The 22,430-nt window shown below is 47.9% G+C and overlaps 1 non-coding gene across 1 annotated transcript; it reads right to left on the bottom strand.

Moving 5' to 3' along the window:
• Positions 1–19,490: 19,490 nt before the first annotated feature.
• Positions 19,491–19,562, bottom strand: TRNAG-GCC (transfer RNA glycine (anticodon GCC)). Its single transcript has one exon. It is a non-coding gene; the product is annotated as a tRNA-Gly (tRNA).
• Between the last annotated feature and the right edge of the window lie 2,868 nt (positions 19,563–22,430).

A 22,430-nucleotide genomic window follows, 5' to 3' on the forward strand; every position in this document is an offset into this window, starting at 1 on the left:
TTCATAACCTCAGAATAGCTTTTACCTCCCTCCAGTTTCAAACCATGCCAACAGCTTGGATAGCAGGACGTTACTCCTGAACACCATAGGCCTCTCGCCTATGTATTTGTGGAGGTGCTCCAGAGGTCCTAACTCATTACTCTTTATCCTGTCCTCTTTACAAAGAGCCCAGACTTAAATTCCTCGGAGCGATTCTAAAGGGCCTAAATCTTTCTCCAGATTCAAAGAAGCTGCTCTTTCTACCATCAGATGCCAATGCTGATGTTGCCTACAAAGTGTCACTCTTTGCTTTAGCAGCTAAGAAAATCCGAGCTAAAGCTGTTTCTAATCAGGGAACGTAACATATTTAAATACTGGTTTCTTGTGGTTCAGACTGTTTTAAAGTTATTTTAATGTTATTTTATGTTATTATAATGTTTTGTATGGTGGATTGTGATGGCCTTCGGCAATAAACTTTATCAATATCACTATCACTATCATACCACATTAGGATGTGGGCAGAGTCGAGCAGGTGCAGAGGAGAGCGATGAGGATGATCAGGGGCCTGGAGACCGAGCCCTATGAGGAAAGGCTGAGGGAGTTGGGAATGTTCAGTCTGGAGAAGAGGAGGTTGAGGGGGGACATGACTGCTCTCTTAAAGTATTTGAAGGGCTGTCACTTCGAGGAGGGCAGGGAGCTGATCCTGTAGGCAGCAGAGGATAGGACTCGCAATTATGGGTTTAAATTGCGGAAGGAAAGGTAGCAGCTGGATATTAGGGGGAAAGTTTTACAGTAAGAGTTGTTGAACAGTGGAATCGGCTACCTAGGGAGATGGTGAGCTCCCACTCCCTGGCAGTCTTTAAGCAGAGGCTGGACAAGCACTTGTCAGGGATGCTCTAGGGCAGCTGATCCTGCATTGAGCAGGGGGTTGGACTGGATGGCCTGGATGGCCCCTTCCAACTCTATAAGTCTATGGGAATGGCTGGGGGAGGGCTCCAAAGTATCTAGTGATGGATGAATAACCCCCATGTTCTACCAAAAATTGTTCTAATTTTGGCAATCATACCTAACAAACACTCCAGAATATTTGATGGGCATTTGTGAGCATTCAATGGGATGCGCAGCAACCAGTGGGAAGCCTGGGCATGGGACATGGTGGTGGGAACCGATGACATCACTTCCTAGAGATACCCTGTCACTGCTGTTTTTCCCAGGAAGTGACATCATCACACCCGCAACACCGCCTTCCCCCCCTATTTTTCCCCATCACTGCTCCAAGCAACAGGAGCTTAGGGCATAGGGTTGCCAGGTCCCTCTTCACCAGCAGAAGGTTTTTGGGGTGGAGCCTGAGAAGGGTGGGGTTTGGGGAGGGGAAGAACTTCAATGCCATAGAGTCCAATGGCCTAAGCAACCATTTTCTCCAGGTGAACTGATCTCTATTGGCTGGAGATCAGTTGTAATAGCAGGAGATCTTGGAAGTTGGCAACCCTATTAGGGCAGGTGATTTCCCTCCCTGACCAGGGGAATGACATCCTAACTCCTGAATGTGTGTGTATGTGTAACCCCCAGGTTAGGGTTGCCAACCTCCAGGTGTTGGCTGGAGATATCCCGCTATTACAACTGATCTCCTGCCGATAGAGATCAGTTCCCCTGGAGGAAATGGCTGCTTTGGAAAGTGGATTTGATGACATTATACCCCATTGAAGTCCCTCCCCTCCCTAAACCCTGCCCTCCTCAGGCTCCACCCTCAAATTATCCAGGTATTTCCCAACCCGGAGCTGGCAACCCTGCCCCAGGTACTATTTAGCGCATCTGTTGTTTAGGGAGCTGTATACAAAATCCTCTTATCAAGTTATAGAAAAGCTGCATTTTCTAAGCAGAAGCTTGTTTGTTGTTGTTGTTGTTATGTCCAGTTACTCCTTTTCTATGCAAGTTAGGGTTGCCAACCTCCAAGTAGTGGCTGGCGATCTCCCGCTATTACAACTGACCTTCAGCTGATAGGGATCAGTTCCCCTGGAGAATATGGCCAATGTGGATTCGATGGCATTATACCCCATTAAGGTCCCTTCCCTTCCCATCCCCTCCCCTCCTCAGGCTCCGCCCCCAAAATCTCTAGGTCATTCCCAGCCTGGAGCTGGCAACCCTAATTCAAGAAGAGTGCATTAGAATAACCCAGCACTTGGACAGGAGGTACTGGACTTTGCTTACCACCAAGTTGTTTTCAAGTAATAAATAATTATTTGAAATCACGATAGTGATGGAAAGTGCTGTCAAGTCCAGGTGGTAGGTGATCTCTGTAGTCTGGAGATCCATTGTAATTCCAGATCCCCAGACTACAACTGGAGGTTGCCCTATGAGGAGCGGTTAAAACGCTTAGGGCTGTTTAGCCTGGAAAGAAGGTGGTTAAAGGGAGACATGATAAGAGGTCTATAAAATTATTCATGGTTTGGAGAGAGTGGACAGGGAGAAGCTTTTCTCTCTCTCTCATAATACCAGAACATGGGGTCATCTGCTGAAGCTGGAAGGTGAGGGATTCAAACAGATGAAAGGAAGTATTTCTTCCCACAATGCACAGTTAAATGGTGGAACTCCCTGCCCCAGGATGTGGTGATGGCTGCCAACTTGGAAGGCTTTAAGAGGGGAGTGGACATGTTCATGGAGGAGAGGGCTATCCATGGCTACTAGTTAAAATGGATACTAGTCATGATGCATTCCTATTCTCTTCAGGATCAGAGGAGCATGCCGAATATATTAGATGCTGTGGAACGCAGGCAGGATAACGCTGCTGCAGTTGTCTTGTTTGGGGGCTTCTTAGAGGCACCTGGTTGGCCACTGTGTAAAAAGACTGCTGGACTTGATGGATCTTCGCCTGATCCAGCATGGCTTTTCTTATGTTCTTATGAGGTTGGCAACCCTATCTTTAATGGTGAAGAAATCATCAATATGAGCATATGCTCAACATGAGCTAAAACAAAGGTGTGAGCAGGGTCATTTTCAGACACATTCTTTGTGAGGATCGCAGCATCACACAGTCTAGAAAGGATTGTAAAAAGGGGACCAAACACCACATAATACATTAACATTTAGTAACACAATATCTTCTTTCAATTTGGCCCAGTTTCTATATATACTTTCCAGGTGGAAGGTGAAAAGTCAGATACCACCTCATTCAGAGGCTTAGAGAGGGCAGCAGGCCAGACGGAGTGGCACAGTAAACCACATTAATTCGCTGACTCCTCTGACAAGAAGGGGTCAGGAGAAAATCAAGGACACATGATGTTTAGCCAGCAGCAACTGGATGACTCAACAAGCCACAAATATTAGGCAGTGCATGCCGAATATGCTGTAATCGCACTGAAAAGTCATTCCCCTTTGAGGGAGAAATTGCTGGCTATACATATTTAAATAAACAAGATCAAGAATGCGAAGAACATGCCCTTTGGGATGAACGTCAACTGGACTGTAAATGTGAATTGTGTCATTACTAGAGAACAAGGCGAGTGTGGAAGTAATCAGTCGACAATGCCAGTAATTGTCCTTCTTGTAATTCTGCAAGTGGTTGAGTGCGTCTTGCATCTCTTCCCAGGCCCTCTTTATTAAGTCAGGGAAGGGGTCGTGGCTCAGTGGTAGCGCATCTGCTTGGCATGCAGGTCCCAGGTTCAATCCTCGGCATCTCCAGTTATAGGGAATAGGCAAGTAGGAGGAGAAGGAGAAGGAGAAGGAGAAGGAGGAGGAGGAGAAGAAGAAGAAGAAGTGGGTTTTATATGCTGACTTTTTCTACCACTTAAGGCAGAATCAAAGCAGCTTACTATCACCTTCCCTTCCTCTCCCCACAACAGACACCCTGTGAGGTAGGTGGGGCTGAGAGAGTGTGACTAGCCCAAGGTCACCCAGCTGGCTTCATGTGTAGGAGCGGGGAAACAAATCCAGTTCACCAGATAAGCCTCCACCGTTCATGTGGAGGAGTGGGGAATTGAACCCGGTTCCCCAGATCAGATTCCACTGCTCCAAACCACCGCTCTTAACCACTACACCACGATGGCGCTCTGATGTGATGTGAAAGACTTCAGGCTGAGACCCTGGAGAGCCACTGTCGGTCTGAGTAGACAAGACTTACTGTGATGGACCAAGGGTCTGATTTGGTAGAAGGCAGCTTCACGTGTTCATGCGTTTGACTCAGCATTTCAAGCTGAAAGCTTTTGATAGGGGCTTTGTGCCAGCCGGGCTCAGAAGCTGCGGTCGCACCTCCGCACAACGCCCCCCCCCCCCCCCCGATGAATGATGCTAAACAGAAGAATGGGACAAATGAACCATTTTATCTGTTTGGAAAGGGAGTCGGGTCTGTGACGATCCTGAAAAGGCTCGGAGAGAATTGCTCAGAACGGTGTGAAATCTCTCCGACGGGTGGCCTCGGTGACCGTCTCCCCTCGGCTGCTCGTGGAATACTCCACGGCGCAGGCTGTTCATCAACATGCATAGATTTCTCGAGTCAACGGGGATGAAATTTTAACCACCTGCCTCGGTGAAAAACCAAGTTGGTTACTCTGATTCTAGCGTACTGTAATAAGCAGGGGCTGCCTCGCTTCAGGGCTGTCAGGCATAAAAATGTGCGAAAATGATCTCTCTGGCTTTCCCACTTGCTCTGCCTTACCTACTTCACAAGGTTGTTGTTTAGGCTTGCCAACCTCCAGGTACTAGGTGGAGATCTCCCACTATTACAACTGATTTCCAGACGATAGAGATCAGTTCCCCTGGAGAAAATGGTTGCTTTGGCCATTGGACTCTATGGCATTGAAATCCCTCCCCTTCCCAAACCCTGTCCTCCTCAGGCTCTGCCCCCAAAACCTAGCGTCAGTGGCGAAGAGGGACCTGGCAACCATATTGTCATTGCTCTTGTGAGGAGAGGGTGGTGTAGAGGAGAACAACATGATCAGCTGCTTTGAGTCCCCATTAGGGAAGAAAAGCGAGATTTTTTCCCCCAAAAGGGTAAAGAAAGAAACACCAATGATCTCCTACCATATTATCCAATGCTCTCTGTGCCCTCACCTTCAGATGTGAGCCAGCGTGGTCTGCTGGTTAAAACCGGCAGACTCTAAACTGGTGAACCAGGTTTGTTTCCCCACTCCTACACATGAAGCCAGCTGGGCAACCTTGGGCCAGTCACAGTTCTCTCTGAACTCTCTCAGCCCCACCTACCCTAGGGTTGCCAACCTCCAGGTAGTAGCTGGAGATCTCCTGCTATTGAAACTGATCTCCAGCTGATAGAGATTAGTTCCCCTGGAGAAAATGGCCACTTTGGCAATTGGACTCCATGGCATTGAAGTCCCTTCCCTTCCCTTCCCTCCCCTCCCCAAACACCACCCTCCTCAGGCTCCACCCCAGAAATCTCCCACCAATGGCGAAGAGGGTCCTGGCAACCCTAACCTACCTCACAAGGTGTCTGTTGTGGGGAGGGGAAGGGATTGTGATTGTAAGCTGCTTTGAAACTCCTTAAAGGTAGAGAAAAGCAGGGTATAAAAACCAACTCTTTTTCTTCTGTTACTAGATACAGGGCATTTTCGGTGGTGGCACCTTGGCTCTGGAACACCTTTCCCTTTGTGGCCCGCCTGGTACCTACTTTACTATCTTTTAGGCATAGGGTCTTTTTACTGTCTCTTTACTGTCTTTTAGGCATAAAGATCTCCCGCTATTACCATTTATCTCCAGATGACTGAGATCAGTTCCCCTGGAGAAAATGGCTACTTTGCAGGAAGGATTCTAGGACATTATAAGAAGAAGAAGAATTGGTTTGTATCTGCTGACTATCTCTACCTTTGAAGGAGTCTCAAACCAGCTTACAATCATAACCCCTTCCTCTCATAACAATCATAACCACAACAGACACCTTGTGAGGTAGGTGGGACTGAGAGAGTTTTGAGGGAGCTGTGACTAGCCCGAGGTCACCCAGCAGGCTTCATGTAGAGGAGTGGGGAATCAAATCCGGTTCTCCAGATTAGAGGCCACCATTCCTAACCACTACACCATGCTGGCTCCCCTGCAGAGGTCCTCCCCTCCTCAAACCCCTCCCTTCCTAGGCTCCACCTCCAAAATCTCAGGTATTACGTAACCCAGAGCTGGCAACCCTAGAATCGATCCAAAGTCAGAAAGAGTTGGGCCTTCTTCACTTCTCAGGGGATTAATCTGGATCCTTCCAAAAGTCAAGCCCAAATGAAAGAGGATCATTTTGCAAAGCTGAGGTCCCAATCAGCCTATAACTAGGATGTGATTCCTACCCCCACCTGCAAAATCAGGATCATAATCCTAGTCAATCTTACAGGGTGGTCGTGAAGCTCTCTGATAAAGTATGTGAAGTGCTTTTGATAGTGAAAAATTAAAGAACACATGAAGCTTCTTTCTACTGAATCAGATCCCTGGACCATCAAAGTCAGTATTGTCTACTCAAACAAGCAGCAGCTTTCCAGGGTCTCAGGCAGAGGTCTTTCACATCATCTTCTGCCTGGTCCTTTTTAATTGGAGATGCTGGGGATTGAACCTGGGACTTTCTGCATGCCAAGCAGATGCTCTGCTCCTGAGCCACAGCCCCTCCCCTAGTGCCGTGCTACATGACGCTTTCCCCTCCCCATGGGTTTTGTAGATACGCTTGCTCCTCAAATGCCCTGCTATAAAAATAGCATCTTCCAAACAGATGCATTTAATAAAAAAAAGAAAAAACTCCTGGAAGAACATGAAGGTGCCAAAGAATCGATAGCTGCCTTGGCGCAACTGCAGAGGCCAGCCTGCATAGCCCCCGCCATAAGGCACATACAAAACAGTTGTGCCGCTTTCTAGCCAGCCAAGAGGAAGAAGGGGGAGTCCTTTTGATTGCTCCTGGCTAATAGCTCTATAAAGCTGGCCCAGATTAACTGTCGACTGCCATTAGCTTTTCTGAACTTTTGTGCCATGCTTCGGTCACAGGAGATGCTAGGTGGAGGGAGCGGAAGATAGGGCATGAAATGCATTCTGTTGGACTGGACAGTTGCCCAGGACAATGTGGTTTGTGGCCTCTGGGCAGCGATAGCGGTTGATCCTTTCTGCATCATCTTATACCATCTGGAAAGTAGAGGCCAACAGCTTGTGTAAAAAAAAATGCCAGTGGTTTCATAAATTCAAGGATGTGCAGAACGTTTCCGAGGAAGAAGAAGAAGAAGAAGAAGAAGAAGAAGAAGAAGAAGAAGAAGAAGAAGAAGAAGAAGAAGAAGAAGAAGAAGAAGAAGAAGAAGAAGAAGAAAGATCGGTAGTAATAGCAGGAGCTCTCCAGCTAGTACCTGGAGGTTGGCAACCCTAGCAAGGATAGTGGCTGGGTTGAACTGGCACAGAAGGAGGCCATGCCATAGGAGAAGTGACATTGAACCCATGGTGGTCTGCTATCTGTAGTAGTTCATCCATTTAATTATGGAGATTTGAATTTTCATGTTATGAAGATTGATTCAACATTGGACAAGCTGAAGAAGAAACTATGAAACGTGTTAATGATCTAGAATTTGCATTCTTGTCTTGCCTTATGTGAGGACTGCCTGTCTCCCCAAGACCACCTAAGTTTCAAGAGAACTGAACCTAGAGTTCCAATTCTATGGCCCCTTGAACGAGGCGCCCCCACCCATCCGACATTCGGAGGGGGAAAGGGCCTTGCCCCCACAAACAAGGGAGTGAATGAGAGTGGCAGCTCTTTGTAGCTGGTCTCCAGCAGCGATTGGCTGGGAGCGCTCTGTTCTCCTCCCTTGCAAAGATCTCATTGGAAGGGAGGGATGCCATTGCCCAGGAAATCAGTGGAATCAAAGAAAAAAATGACTGTGTTGCACTTCTGGTAAGCATCTGTACTTGTGTGTGTGGGGGGGGGGTTGTTTTGGGGAAGGGGGTTTCCCTAAATGAACAACCCCAAATTTGTATTAGTGTTCCAGGAAATAGCTCTAAGGACCAGAACCAGCAATTTACGTATATATATTTTTGGCTGAGGAATGGCGTTATGCAAACCCCTATACTGCACTGGTAAGGTCCCATTTGGAGTATTGTGTCCAGTACTGGAGGACTTTGGAAAGGAAGTCTGGGGCGGTTAGAACAAGAATCTCAGAACATAAGAGCTGCATTCAGCTGGGAAGACATTTCTAGACCTTGAAGCATCTGGACAAACAATTAAGATTCTGGGTGATAGACAAGGTGTCTGTCCCGACACTCCAGCTGGATCAGATCCTATGAAAAAGGGAATCATTTTTGATCTTCACCTATGAACCTTGGTGCCTCGAGGATTGAATGAGAAAATGGATTGCCTGTCAGCGGCGTGAAAGTTTGTTTTGAGTGCCTTTGTATGTTTAAATTGGTTTTTTTGCTGTGGGGTTTGCTTTGAGAGATTTTTAAAGTTTCATGGAGGGAGGATTTGTTTAATGGTTTCTCCCAGGTGTAGGCTGTGTAGTTTTGGATTGAGGGAATATATTTATCTTGTGGTGGCTATGATGTATCTTGAGCGATTTGATATTAGCGTGGCAAGAAACTCACACATGTATGTTGATGTCGATGCTTGGACCAGGTCAGATAGATAGATAGATATGTGTGTAGGTATATCTGTGTGATTGTATATATAAGTATTTTATTTGAAATTGTGATTATATTTATTCATCTTTTAGAGATACCCAGGTGTGGAAATATTTGAAGACTGATTTTATATAAGGAATATTTAATTTACTCCAAGTATGTATTTGCTCTTTAAAAAAAAGTTCTGATGGTTTTTAATTTATCGTTTTAATGTTCTTTATTGTTTTTGCAGGAAATTGGTTGGGTTATCTTGCTAATGCTTGTGATTTAATTGTGTTATATGGTTAGGGTTCCCAACCTCCAGGTAGTAGCTGGAGATCTCCTGCTATTACAACTACTTTCCAGATGATAGAGATTGGTTCACCTGGAGAAAATGGTCACTTTGGTAATTGGACTCCATGGCATTGAAGTCCCTCCCCTCCCCAAACCCCGCCCTCCTCAGGCTCCACCCCAGAAACCTCCCACCAGTGGAAAAGAGGGATTTGGCAACCCTAGCTATTACAACTGATCTCCAGGCGACAGAGATCAGTTCCCCTGGAGAAAATGGCTGCTTTGGCCATTGGACTCTATAGCATTGAAGTCCCTTCCCTCCCCAAACCTCGCCTTCCTCAGGCTCCGCCCCAAAATTCTCCAGGTATTTCCCAACCCGGAGCTGGCAACCCTACCGATGCTGCTCATTGGTCCACCCCCAATAATAAGGTTTTCTGTAACTGGTAGCAGCTCTCGGAGATGTCACAAAGTTATCCTTCCAGTCCAGCTATGTGGCTCGGGGACTATGAACACGTTCACATCCGTCTGAGTTCGCAGAAATGCCATCCTTCCTTCTTTCTGGAAACTTTTCTATCAATAAAGCTTATTATTGCGAGTTGGTCTTTATATTTCACGTTTCTCTACTTTCAAGGAGTCTCATAGCGGCTTACCATCCCCACCCACCCACCTACCCACACAACAGACACCCTGTGAGGTAGGTGGTCTTGAGAGAGTTGGAGAGAACCATGACTAGCCCAAGGTCACCCAGCTGGCTTCACGTGGACGAGCGGGAATCAAACCCGGTCCTCCAGATGAGACTCTGCCGCTCTTAACCACTACACAATGCTGGCATGGGCGGAACCTGGAACAGTCTATGTTCTGCCACTGATCTATGGTTCTTCCTGAATGGGGAATAAAACCTCCACGTACAGAGGCAGTCTACTTCTTAATACCAAATGGTGGGGATAAAGCACAAGGGGAGGCATTCTTCTCCAGCCACACGCTTTTTGGAAACCTGTGAAGGTGGGCGGGGGGGGGAAATAACCCTCACTCGGAGGAGAATATATATGGTTCACCCTTTCGCTCACCTCAGCTTTTCAAGTTTCATTTCTCTAAATATATTAGCTGAATGAAGCAGTTTTCATGGAGGGCCAGGGGTGGGGGGGGGAACCCTTTCCCCTTTTGAAATATTCACTGCCTAATTGGAACGCTTCCTCACCCTAAAAAGTGGCCCCGATGTCATCTTTCTTGTATTTAATGTTCCTATTTATTTGCAACGTGCGCACGCACATAATTTTGCTAATAAATCTGATCTCTCTGCGAGTGCAAGCGTGCAGCCATTTCTAATGAGTTTGATCAAAGATTCCTAGGGCCACTGCTGAGTAATGGAAATGAGGCTAATAAAAAATGCAACGGCTTCTCGAAAGGGTGGGATGGCGTGTGCTAGGGCTGTCAATTCGGTTCGGCCCGAACTGAAAATCAGCCGAATTTCCCCTGATTCGGCGGTTTTTAGTTCGGGAGGAACCGAACTCAAAACTGGCGGGCAACCAGGGGGGCCGAATTCAGCGAGTTCGGGAGTTCGCGAATAAATTCGGCCAATTCGGGCCGTCAGTAAGCAGCATAACCTTCAGTAAGCAGCATTCTCCTCCCCCGGCCAATCGGTGGCCAAGCTGGGTCTTCTTCTGGCCAATCAGTCAGGATTGAGTACTGGAGGAATCAGCTGATGTGCGGCCGGCCGGGGAAAGAGAGAGAGAGAGAGGGAAATCCTCATGTGTGTGTGAGGGGGTGCTTGTGCACATTCACTCTTTTCCGTGGCTGCAGGGGGCGCATTTTTTGGGGTACAGACCCCAAACTTTCAGGGGATATTCAGACAGGTTTTCTTAAGAGACCACCCAAGTTTTGTAAACATTGGGTTAGGGGGTCCCGAGATATGGGCTCCCCCCTTTTTCTTTCCATGGCTGCAGAGGGCGCATTTTTGGGTGTGCCGACCCCAAACTTTCAGTGGAGCATCAGACAAGGCTTCTTAAGATACCCCCCAAGTTTTGTAAACATTGGGTCAGGGGGTTCCGAGATATGGGCTCCACCCCTTTTTCCTCTCCCCCCTTTTCCATTTTCGTGGCTGCAGGGGGCGCTTTTTTTGGGGTTCAGCCCCCAAACTTTTATCATAGCTTCAGAGAATCCCTCTTAAGAGACCACCCAAGTTTTGTAAAGATGGGTTCAGTGGGGGCTGAAATATCGGCTCCCCCCCTTTTCTCTTTCCGTGGCTGCAGGGGGCGCATTTTTGGGTGTGCCGACTCCAGACTTTCAGCGGAGCTTCAGTCAAGGCTTTTTAAGAGACCACCCAAGTTTTGTAAACATTGGGTCAGGGCCCCCCGAGATATGGGCTTTCCCCTTTTCCCTATTGGGATGAATGGATCACCCTCGAGAGATGCATACATATGGATCTTATATTGGATACAAATGGAATCATATTGGATTACCCAGCCTCCCAGCCCCTCCTGCTGGAACAGAAGACAGCCACAGTAAGACCCCTTTGGGGGCTTTAATCTATAATTTTTCTTTTCTGTGTGTGTGTGGGGGGGAAAGCAGAGTCTGTGTGTGTGTGTGGGGAGGGAGGGAGCAGTTTCTGTGGGTGGGGGGGGGGAAGCCAAAGGGGGCTTTTGCCGGTTCTGCCTGGGGTGTGTGTTCCCCCTCCAGTCTCTCTCTCCCTGGTTTGAGAGGGGGCTTCATTTTTATTCTTCAGGTTTTTCCTCATTCATAAGATCAGTTAGGTTATTTTGATGCTTGCTCAAAACTGGTTTTCAAATGGTGACTTAAAGAATGCATCTGCCTGGTCCGCAAAAGGAGAAATTCCACCCCCTCCTGCTCATTATGCATAGCTAGCTGCCTCTGTCCCTTTCCATGGTTTGCAAACTCCCAGGTGTCAGGTGTTGATTTGCACTGTTGCAAGGGTGTTGCATTGCCTGCTTGTGTTGCTTTGCAGTTGTATTGTTTTGCAAAATTCTTCACACCTGCTCCGCCCTTTGCATGTTTGCAAAGGTGTTGCTTTTCAGTTGTGTTGCTTTGCAAAGTTCTTAGCACCTGCCCCGCCCTTGCTCTCATCAGCTGTTTGTCGGGGCTGGGAGCTTTGTGCGTGGGCGGCAAGCTCTGCTGAGAGATGCACATTAAGGGTGGGGGGGGACCCCTTTCAGGGCCCATATCTCAGCCCCCCCTGACCCAATCTTTACAAAACTCGGGGAGTCTTTCAATATACGTCCTTTGAAGCTCTGCTGAAAGTTTGGGACCTCTAAGCCCAAAAATGCCCCCCCCAGAGCCGCGGAAAGGCGCGGTTGTGTTTTTAATGGCTTTATTCGGCTGAATTTTTTTTCCGAACTTTGAATTCCCGCCGAATTGAACGGATCCGAAGTGGGGGAGTTCGGACTTCGGCACGTACCGAACCCACAAGGGCCAAATTCGGCCGAATCCGAACTGTACCGAATTTTTTTTTTTGACAGCCCTAGCGTGTGCGTGCGCGTGTGTGGGGGGGTTGTCTTCACGTAGCTAAACCCTTCCAGAGGACCACGAGGCCATTGATGTGCCTGCATTATTGTATTAATTCCCAATGACGATAACACAGTAGGAGGCTGGGAGTTCAAAGCAGTCTGTTTATTAGGACCGATACATGCACCGGGTGAGAACTGCCCCAAGTGCGCAGGACAAGTCACACCCCGGAACGAAGGATTGCAACAACATTAATGTGTACACATTAATGTGTTAATGTGTAACAGTTAGATAGTTTGAATGATTTCTATATTTTTATAACCACTTTTTTAGACATACTATATCGCATTTGATCAGTATTTAGGCGTGTTATATGTCACTGTACTCGACTTATTTCTCAACTGAAGTTGTCATATTGCTTTTGTATACCAAACGGTTTACCTTTCCCTTTTTTCCTTTTTTGTATCCCTTTAATTATAAAAGAATAAACCTTTTTTAAAAAAAGTCACACTCCGGAACAAAGGATTGCAGCAACGTTTCTAACTTCTGGTCAGGGGTGTTGCACGTGCGTAGAGACACAAAGACCCAACAAAGGATACATTTGGATTTGCACAACCTATCCGTGTGGTTTTGAGGCGTGGATTTAGGGGGCTACATGATCTGTAATGCAGGAACGAAACTTAACATTCCTATCTGATGCTCCTGGTGTCTTAAATTAAAGGTTTAGGCCTTGTTAAGGCGGCTGGCTGTACCACGCCTGCAAGGATGATCTCGCTGGCACCTGATTCATAATGGCTGCTAGCTTATGCTAACCCAGTGGTCACACACTAGTGGATCTGAACCAAAGATTAATTCTTGACCCCTTATACATGGGGCAGTGCCTTTACATGTGTGTGCAGAATATATATGTGCCTGATGTTATGCTCTTACACCTGAGCATAGCGCCTCGTAAAGCTATGAGTATACATACAGGTGAAAGAATATATGTTTTCCCATAAATGAAGTTTATAGGCACTTCACCATTAGCATAGAAGACACATCTTTCCCCCCCAAGTTCACACTAGTGTCAAAATTAGCTGCCTCTCCAGGGGACCAGAACAACGGTGTCCCGTTTGAGTCCTTCAGAAATCTGGCAGGATGTCATCTGTTTGCAATAGATGCTCGCGTAATTCTTCTCTCAATTTCTCCCTTGATTTTAGTGCTCGGAAATACCGGGATTTGTACAGAGAAGGGTGCAGGCACATTTGGCCACAACCATTGGCTCCTTCGGCCAGCGTGGTGTAGCGGTTAAGAGCGGCGGTTTGGAGTGGTGGTCTCTAACCTGGAGAACCGGGTTTGATTCCCCCACTCCTCCACGTGAGCGGCGGAGGCTAATCTGGTGAACCGGGTTGGTTTCCCCACTCCTACACATGAAGTCTGCTGGGTGATCTTGGGCTAGTCACACTTTCTCAGCCCCACCAAACTCACAGGGTGTCTGTTGTGGGGAGGGGAAGGGAAGGTGATTGTAAGCCGGTTTGATTCTTCCTTAAGTGTTAGAGAAAGTCGGCATATAAAAACCAACCCTTCTTCTTCATTTGTCACATTTTCTTCTTGTTGTTATTGAGGCACATGTGTGCCTTAAAATAGGGTTGTCAACCTCCAGGTGCTAGCTGGAGATCTGCAATTACAACTGATTTCCAGCCGATATAGATCAGTTCCCCTGGAGAAAATGGCTGCTTTGGCAACTGGACTCTATAGCATTGAAGTCCATCCCCTCTCCAAACCCCTCCCTCCTCAGGCTCCACCCCCAAAACCTCCCACCAGTGGTCAAGAGGGACCTGGCAACCCTAATGAACAAACAATGCAGCCAAGATGATAGTTTCAGAGAGTAGTCATGCTGGTATGCAGTAGGACAGCTAGATTCAAGTCCAGCAGCACCTTAGACTGGGGGTGCCAGCCTCCAGGTGGGACCTGGGGATCCCCAGAATTACAACTCATCTCCAGACAACAGAGATAAGTTCCCCTGGACAAAATGGATGCTTTGGAGAGTTGTGAGGCCTCCAGAACTACACAGGACTCCAGGTGCGGCCTCACCAATGCAGTGTACAGTGGGACATCTATCTTGTGGTTTGGAAGTTATGCCTCTGTTGATACACCCCAAGATCACATTAGCCTTGTTTGCTGCTGCATCACACTGGATGCTCATGTTTAGCTTATGGTTTAGCTCAAGATCGCATTAGCCTTGTTTGCTGTGCATTAAACTTGTTGCTCAAGTTTAGCTTACGGTCTACCTAGAGTTGCCAGGTGCCTCTTTGCCACCCGCGGGAGGTTTTTGGGGTGGAGCCCAAAGAGGGCGGGGTTTGAGGAGGGGAGGGACTTCAATGCCATAGCATCCAATTGCCAAAGCAGCCATTTTCTCCAGGTGAACTGATCTCTATTTGCTGGAGATCAGTTGTAATAGCAGGAGATCTCCAGCTACTACCTGGAGGTTGGCAACCGTAGGTCCACCTGTACCACAAGATCTTGTTCACACACCCTGCTACCCTGAAGTGTGTCTCCCATCCAGTATTCATGTTCCTTATTTTTGTTACCCAGAGGTAGAACTGTGCACTTATCCTTGTTCAATTGCATCTTGTTCACATTCACCCACTTTCCCAGTGTGTTCAGATCTCACCGTGCGTTTGGTACTCCTCCCAATTTGGTGTCCCAATTTGGGACTATGCACTGATTTCAAAAGCATATTCGAGATAGACCACAGTATTCAAGCAATAAACAGATTTACCAACAGATGGTTTCTGTTGGTGATAGTCTAGAAGAATAATTTTCAGGGTGGCCTTATGCCTTTTTCCCCCAGTCCTAGCAACATAGTTTATGGTTCTATCTTCTTTGAGATTTTTTTTCTTTAATTGTTTTATTACTTTATTAATAAAATTATTATGAAAGATTTTTTGCATTATTTTATCAATGCACTAAAATGCACTGCTAACGTAGCGGAGTGAAATGATGCAGAGAATTGAAAAGGGATGAAGACTGCACATGTTCCAATGCTAGCATGACAGAGGAGGAGAACACAGCACAGAGGGAAAATTTGGAACGATATAAGAAGAGAACTCGCAAGACTTGTTCATCACTATGGTCTGTTCCTCCACTGTACAAAATTTCAGCAGATGGGTTCCTTTGCTGAAGGGGCCATCTTAGTGACAGTGTAATAACCAGTCATTTCTAGGTCCCCGTTCCAAGCAACTAGGGTCTCCAGCTCCAGATTAGGAAATCCCTGCAGATTGGAGGGTGGAGCTTGGGGAGGGTAGTGGGAGGGGCCTGAGCAGGGTATAATGCCATACAGTCCACCCCCCCCAAAAAAGAGCAATTTTCTCCAGGTAGGGTTGCCAGCCTACAGGTTAAGGTTACCAACCACCAGGTACTAGCTGGAGATCTCCTGCTATTACAACTGATCTCCAGCCGACAGAAATCAGTTCACCTGGAGAAAATGGCCGCTATGGCAATTGGACTCTATGGCATTGAAGTCCCTCCCCAAACCCTGCCCTCCTCAGGCTCCTCTTCAAAAACCTCCCACCAGTGGTGAAGAGGGACCTGGCAACCCTACTCCAGGTGCCAGCTGGAGATCTCCTGCTATTACAACTGATCTCCAGCCGACAGAGATTAGTTCACCTGGAGAAAATGGTCGTTATGGCAACTGGACTCTATGGCATTTAAATCCCTCCCCTCCCTAAACTCCACCCTCCTCAGGCCCCACCCCCAAAACCTCCAACAGGTGGCAAAGAGGGACCTCGTAACCCTATCTCCAGGGGAACTGGTCTCTGTTGACAGGACATCAATAGAATAAGAAGATTTGGGTTTTATACCCCACTTTTCTCTCCCTTTAAGGAGTCTCAAAGCAGCTTACAATCACCTTCCCTTCCCCTCCCCAACATCAGACATCTTGTGAGGTAGGTGAGGCTGAGAGAGTTCGAAGAGAACTGTGACTATATCAAGGTCACCCAGCAGGCTTCATGTGTAGGAGCGAGGAAACCAATCCAATTCACCAGATTAGAGTCCACCACTCATGTGGACGAGTGGGGAATCAAACCAGGTTCTGCAGATTAAAGTCCACCACTCCTAACCACTACACCACACTGGCTCTCAATTTCAAGGGATCTCCAGATCTTAAAGCAATGTCTCCCAGACCCCAAAGAGTAAAGCCTCAACCCTTGGCCTAGTACTGGAGCTGAGTTTTATTCCCCCGCATCTTTCCCCTCCCTGGTGTCTGACTGCCCAGAATAGGACAGGAGGAGTCCTTATATCCTCCCCAGCCTCCATGTGGTGATGTCAGTACTGATGATATCACTTTCCGTTGCTGTTGATCCATATGTTGATCCATATTGTGGGGTCTGCAGGGAGCTTCTCTGGGCTCCCATCCCAACTATAACAAGAGCAGTGGTTATTGTGTGGTCAAGGATATAGTGAGGCATGCCCCATACATGGCTGCATTTGGCTTAGTGGGTCACACATTGAAGGACATTTTCCAGGAAACAACACAAATTAAGCTTAAAAATTAAGCTGGAGTCACGATTGGAAGAGCGTAGGGATGTCAAGTTTATTTTCAATCTTGTTTTCACATCAAAATGTGGGCCGACGTTTTCGATTCAGGGGAGGACTGAGACCCAGAAACACACATCCAAGTTCCAAAATTGCTTCCCTCACATTCAGTCTGACGGCCGCTTGGGAAAGTTAGTTGTTAGCCACACGGTAATAGATATGTCCGGGGCTCATACTCCTTCCCCCATCGGGTTCATCTTTCCCCTTCCTTCTCGGTCTAAGTCCATGACAAGGATACCTTGGGGAATGAAGCCCTTCTATATTTTATGAGCCAGAGTTTCTCAGACTTTCAACCAACCATGGCTGAAAAGTTATGTGCTTGCAGGAAACGCTTTGGGAATGCATTGTGAGTCCAGCTGTATACACAGAAACTTACAGTAAAGAAATACAAAAGAACACCAGAGTTAAGCCGAGAGGATTTTTGAGATCTTCCGGACATGACCTGGATATCCATGGAATGTAACAACGAATTCCCATTCAACGCACACCACGGCTACATACTACTAATTCATTGCATACCACGTTCCAAGAAAGCTGGATCCCTGAGTCTTGAAATGATGACCTTGAGCACAGAATAAATTATTTGAGTAGCAGATTCACTTTGTCCTCTTTCCATTAGGAATGTTGACAGTTCAGATATTGGACCCAGTTATGGATGGAAAACCCAGTCAAAAAAGAAGAAGAAGACTTGGTTTTTTATATGCCAGCGTTCTTACCTTCCACAATCTGTGTCTGTGTTACCAAAGTACATTATTGTGAGTGAAAAGTTGTTTAAGATTAAGAGGCGGCCTGTGGGCAAGGAAAGGCTTGCCTCCCAGTACCTGTATGTTTTGGATTCTGAGCAAGGAATCATAGAATCATAAAGTTGGAAGGGACCACTCGGGTCATCTAGTCCAACCCCCTGCACAATGCTGGAAATTCACAACTACCATCCCACACACACACCCTAGTGACCCCTACTCCATGCCCAGAAGATGGCCAAGATGCCCTCCCTCTCATCATCTGCTTAAGGTCATAGAATCAGCATTGCTGACAGATGGCCATCTAGCCTCTGCTTAAAAACCTCCAGGGAAGGGGAGTTTACCACCTCCCGAGGAAGCCTGTTCCACTGAGGAACCACTCTAACTGTTAGAAAGTTCTTCCTAATGTCTAGACGGAAACTCTTTGATCCAAGGAGACTTGGATCAAATGTTTGCTCTTCTGTGGAGCTCTTTGTGTGGCCTTGTGCTAGGATTGCTAATTTCCAGGTAGTAGCTGGAGATCTCCTACTATTAAAACTGATAACCAGCAGATAGAGATCAGTTCCCCTGGAGAAAATGGCCGCTTTGGCAATTGGACTCTATGGCATTGAAGTCCCTCCCCTCCCCAAATCCCACCCTCCTCTGGCTCCATCCCAAAAACCTCCCACTAGTGGCAAAGAGGGACCTGGCAACCCTACCTTGGGCCAGTCACCCCCTCTTAGCATAACGTACCTCACAGGGCTGTTATGATGATATAACAGAGCTGGGATTTAAATGTGGATATCATCCGCTCCCTATCCACAAGAAGAGCTTTCATACAAATTTGTTGTCAATGCTTTCATCCCACCTATTTTCTTTACTAGTTCTCCCATGTCATTCGTTTATTTGTGCTCTTTCTATGCCACATATCTTCAGAAACAACCCAGGATTTTAATGTAAACATCATTATCAAATTTCCTTATTTTGATCTGGGAGAAAGACGGCTGTAATTTCATCCCTAGAGCCAAGAAACCACAAAGGAAGCTCTAACTTTTGAATCCAAACAGAGTACTCAAAAAAATATGGTAATGACCCTACTATTTCTGGCTTTGATGCTACCGTTGAAATAAAGCTTTAAATACATATGCATGAAAATGATTATGCAGCTTGACGACTATAAAGCCTGGAGGGTGTGGGACTGCAATCCAAACCATATGCACAAAAAATATCCAGTGGTGAAAACCAGGGTAAACGCTAAAAAGAACATAACCCCAGCAAGAACCAATGGGATTTTTCATTTTTGCAATACAAATTCCAGAAAAATCCCTTAAAAGTAGTCCCGAAATGGAATTACCAGCAGAGTTCTTCCAGTGGATTTCACACATCATTCTCTACTGTTTAGATTGTCTCTCCACTGACCCTCGTCCCCTTTTCTTCATCTCATTTGATCTGTTTCTCATCCCCCCCTGCAACTTGACACTGATTCATGTGACTTTCGATGTCACCTCTGAACGTGGCCCCAGATGGCTCCTGTCTTAACTACGGCAGATGCAGCTGTTTATATTTTGCACCCACACAGCATAAACATCTGCTCTCAGCTTGAAAGGATTTGATTTTAGGTTAATTAAAGGAAAGCAAACGGATGAAGCCGCCGTACGAGACCGTGGATTACATGCCTCCCTGATAAAAAGCATTGCGTTGGAAGTAGAAGGAAAAACTCTAGTACAAGGTTGGAAAAATGGTGTTCAGGACAGAGATGCCACTGAACTGTTGCCTGTTCTTCTCTTCTCTTCTCGAAGCTGCCTTCTACTGAATCAGACCCTTGGTCCATCAAAGTCAGTATTGTCTACCCTGACCAGCAGCGGCTCTCCAGGGTCTCAGGCAGAGGTCTTTCACATCACCTACTTGCCTGGTCCCTTTAACTGGAGATGCCGGGGATTGAACCTGGGACCTTCTGCATGGCAAGCAAATGCTCTACCACTGAGCCACAGCCCCTCCCTTTAATCTATAAGGCTAGGAAATAATGGGCTAGGACAGCTCTTGGTTCATGATGTCAAGGAAGCACAAGTGTAACCCACTAATTGAACCTGGGACTTCTGCATGCCAAGCAGATGCTCTGTCACTGAGCCACAGCCCCTCCCCAAAGAAAGATTAATTAAAGCACACATCATGTACACATGAAGCTGCCTTATGTTGAATCATACCGTGGGTCCATCAAAATGAGTATCGTCTGCTCAGACTGTCAGTGGCTCTCCAGGGGTCTCAGGCTGAGGTTTTCACTTCACTACTGTCTGGTCATTTCAACTGGAGGTGCCTGGGATTGAACCTGGGACCTTCTGAATTTCAAGCACATGCTCTACCGCAGAGCCACGGCCCCTCTTCTCTTCTCTTCTCTTCTCTTCTCTTCTCTTCAATTCACTTTCTGATTGACTGGAAAGGGTTTTTTAAATCATATTTGTGATCTGCCTTGGGTCCCAGCAAGAAAGGCATAACAATAACAATAATAATAATGTAGTTCTATGTTCCTTACATGAAGTTCCCTACATGGTCTCACCATTGCATTCCAGACCAAACAAGTATTCAAATGTAGTTCCATACAGAGCACAATGCAAGTGTCTAAGATAGACTTTATTAATTAATACATTAATAATGCATGATTGTTACTTCATTTGAATTGTAAGCCATCTCGAGCAGGAGCCAAAGAGGCAGCTCAGAAATATCAATAGTAATAATAGTGGTTGTAGTTCCAGTCGTTGCAGTGATAGTAATAGTCATCATCATCATTATTGTGAGGACCAGAAGAAGATATAAACACCAGGAGAAGCTGGAAGAAGTTCACAGACAACATCTGGCATTTGAGCAGCAAAGCAGAATGCAGGAATATGCCCAAACTGTAGCCTCCCCCCCCCCAGAATGCAACTCACTGAAGGCATGCCAGTTTGTTAAACAAATCTGCCTCCTCCAGCAGGAATTTGGCCTTGTCTGGATTGAGCTGAAGTTTATTGGTCTCCATGCAGAAGATTTGCTGACCTCGAGATCACATTAGCGATGGATGCAATTCTGTGCCTGCTTACACTGGCTCGACGCCGTTCATGGGAAGAAGAGATAGAGATCAGTTCCCCTGGAGAAAATAGCCACTTTGGCAATTGGACTCTATGGCATTGAAGTCCCTCCCCTCCCCAAACCCCTCCCTCCTCAGACTCTGACCCAAAAACCTCCCGCCGGTGGTGAAGAGGGACCTGGCAATCCTAGAGGGGGAAACCTCAACAGGGTATAATGCCATAGAGTCCACCCGCCAAAGCTACCTTTTTCTCCAGGAGAAATGGTATCTGTAAATCTGGAGATCGTTTGTAATTCTGGGAGATCTCCAGGCCCCAACTGGAGACTGGCAACTCTAGGGAGTAGAGTTTCCAGACCCCTGCGGAGGCAGGGGATACCCCCCAAAGGGGGCCCTCCCCCTGCCACCAATCGGCTGGATAGCAGAGGGCTTACCGGAAGCAAAGGAAGGTCCAGGCTGGTGTTGTCGGCAACTTGGTGGTGTCACTTCTGGCATGCACTGGAAGTGCATGGCATTGTGTCATTGGTGATGCAGGACACTGGTATGTGGGCAAAAGCTCTATGGTAAAAATGAGAACCACCATCGAGTTTTTGCCAAAATACCAGAATGTCTCCGCAATGCCATCATCGCGATGATGTCTTTTCCGGTGTGTGCCGCAAACGATGTCACCGGTAATGCCGCCCTAGGGCTCAGTTCAGTACTGGTAAATCCTCCACACCTGTTTCCGGGGTACCTGGCCAAACCAGGCTGGCTACTGTCCTCTCTAGCTAGGCAAGGATAGTGGCTGGGTGGAACTGGCACAGAAGGAGGCCATGCCATCTTGGTGTGTATGTTTGTCCCAAATGTTTGTGTCCTGGGAGGGGCCCCCAACCCCCTTTCCCGGGCCGAGTCGGGCCCCACACACTCACCCGTAGCCTCAAGAAGGGTGAGTCACCGGGGCCTTCTGCTTCCCCAGCACGCCGCTCGTCCGATGCGGGGGGAGGGAGCCCAGCTGGCCCTGTCGCAGGAGCCGTGCACCGCCGGCCCGGAGGCCCAGCCACAGCCGCCGCAGGAGCCGCGCACCACCGACCCGGAGGCCCAGCCACAGCCGCCACGGGAGCAGCACGCCGCCGGCCTGGGGGCCCAGCCGGAGCCGCCGCGGGAGGCCCGCCCCGACGTTTCGGGGGCCCAGCCGCCCCCACTGCAGGAGCAGCATGCCGCCGGCCTGGGGGCCCAGCTGGGGTCGACGGGGGGACCGCAGGGTGCCGGCCAGTGGCGCCAGCCGAGGGCGCAGCTGCCGCGGCACAAGGGAGGCACCGGCTGTAACCGACTTCCCTGCCTCTCAGCCATCTTGGGGGTGGGCTCGGGCGCAGAACAGACGCGGCCCTCGCCCGGCATCCCAGGACTGGGAGGCGATGCCTCCCAGCCCTTATATGAACTTCCGGGGGGCGGGTTAGGGGCGGAGCTTGGGAGAGGCTTCTCTGGCCTGGAGGTGATATAAGGCCAGAGAAGCCTGACTGCCGGGGAGGATAGTAGCCAGAGACTGCCTGCAAGGTGTGTCCTGCGGCACTCTGGCGGCGCCCGAGGGAGAGTCGAGCTCTGACTCCCCCTCGGACTGGTCTGAGGCAGAAGAGGTTGTCTCAACCCCACACACCTCTAGGCCAGAGACCCTCCCAGCGACCAGGACCAAGACTCCTCGCGACAGTTTGTAAATGGCTATCGAGAGCTTTTGAGAATTTGACAGGGGCGCATGCATAAAATGGAAACCGTTTCCTGCGAAACACGAGCGGGAGCAACGTTGACCCTATCACGGCCCTGAAACCACA

Source organism: Euleptes europaea, chromosome 9 (genome assembly GCF_029931775.1).
Source record: "Euleptes europaea isolate rEulEur1 chromosome 9, rEulEur1.hap1, whole genome shotgun sequence".
Taxonomy (NCBI): Eukaryota; Metazoa; Chordata; class Lepidosauria; order Squamata; family Sphaerodactylidae; genus Euleptes; species Euleptes europaea.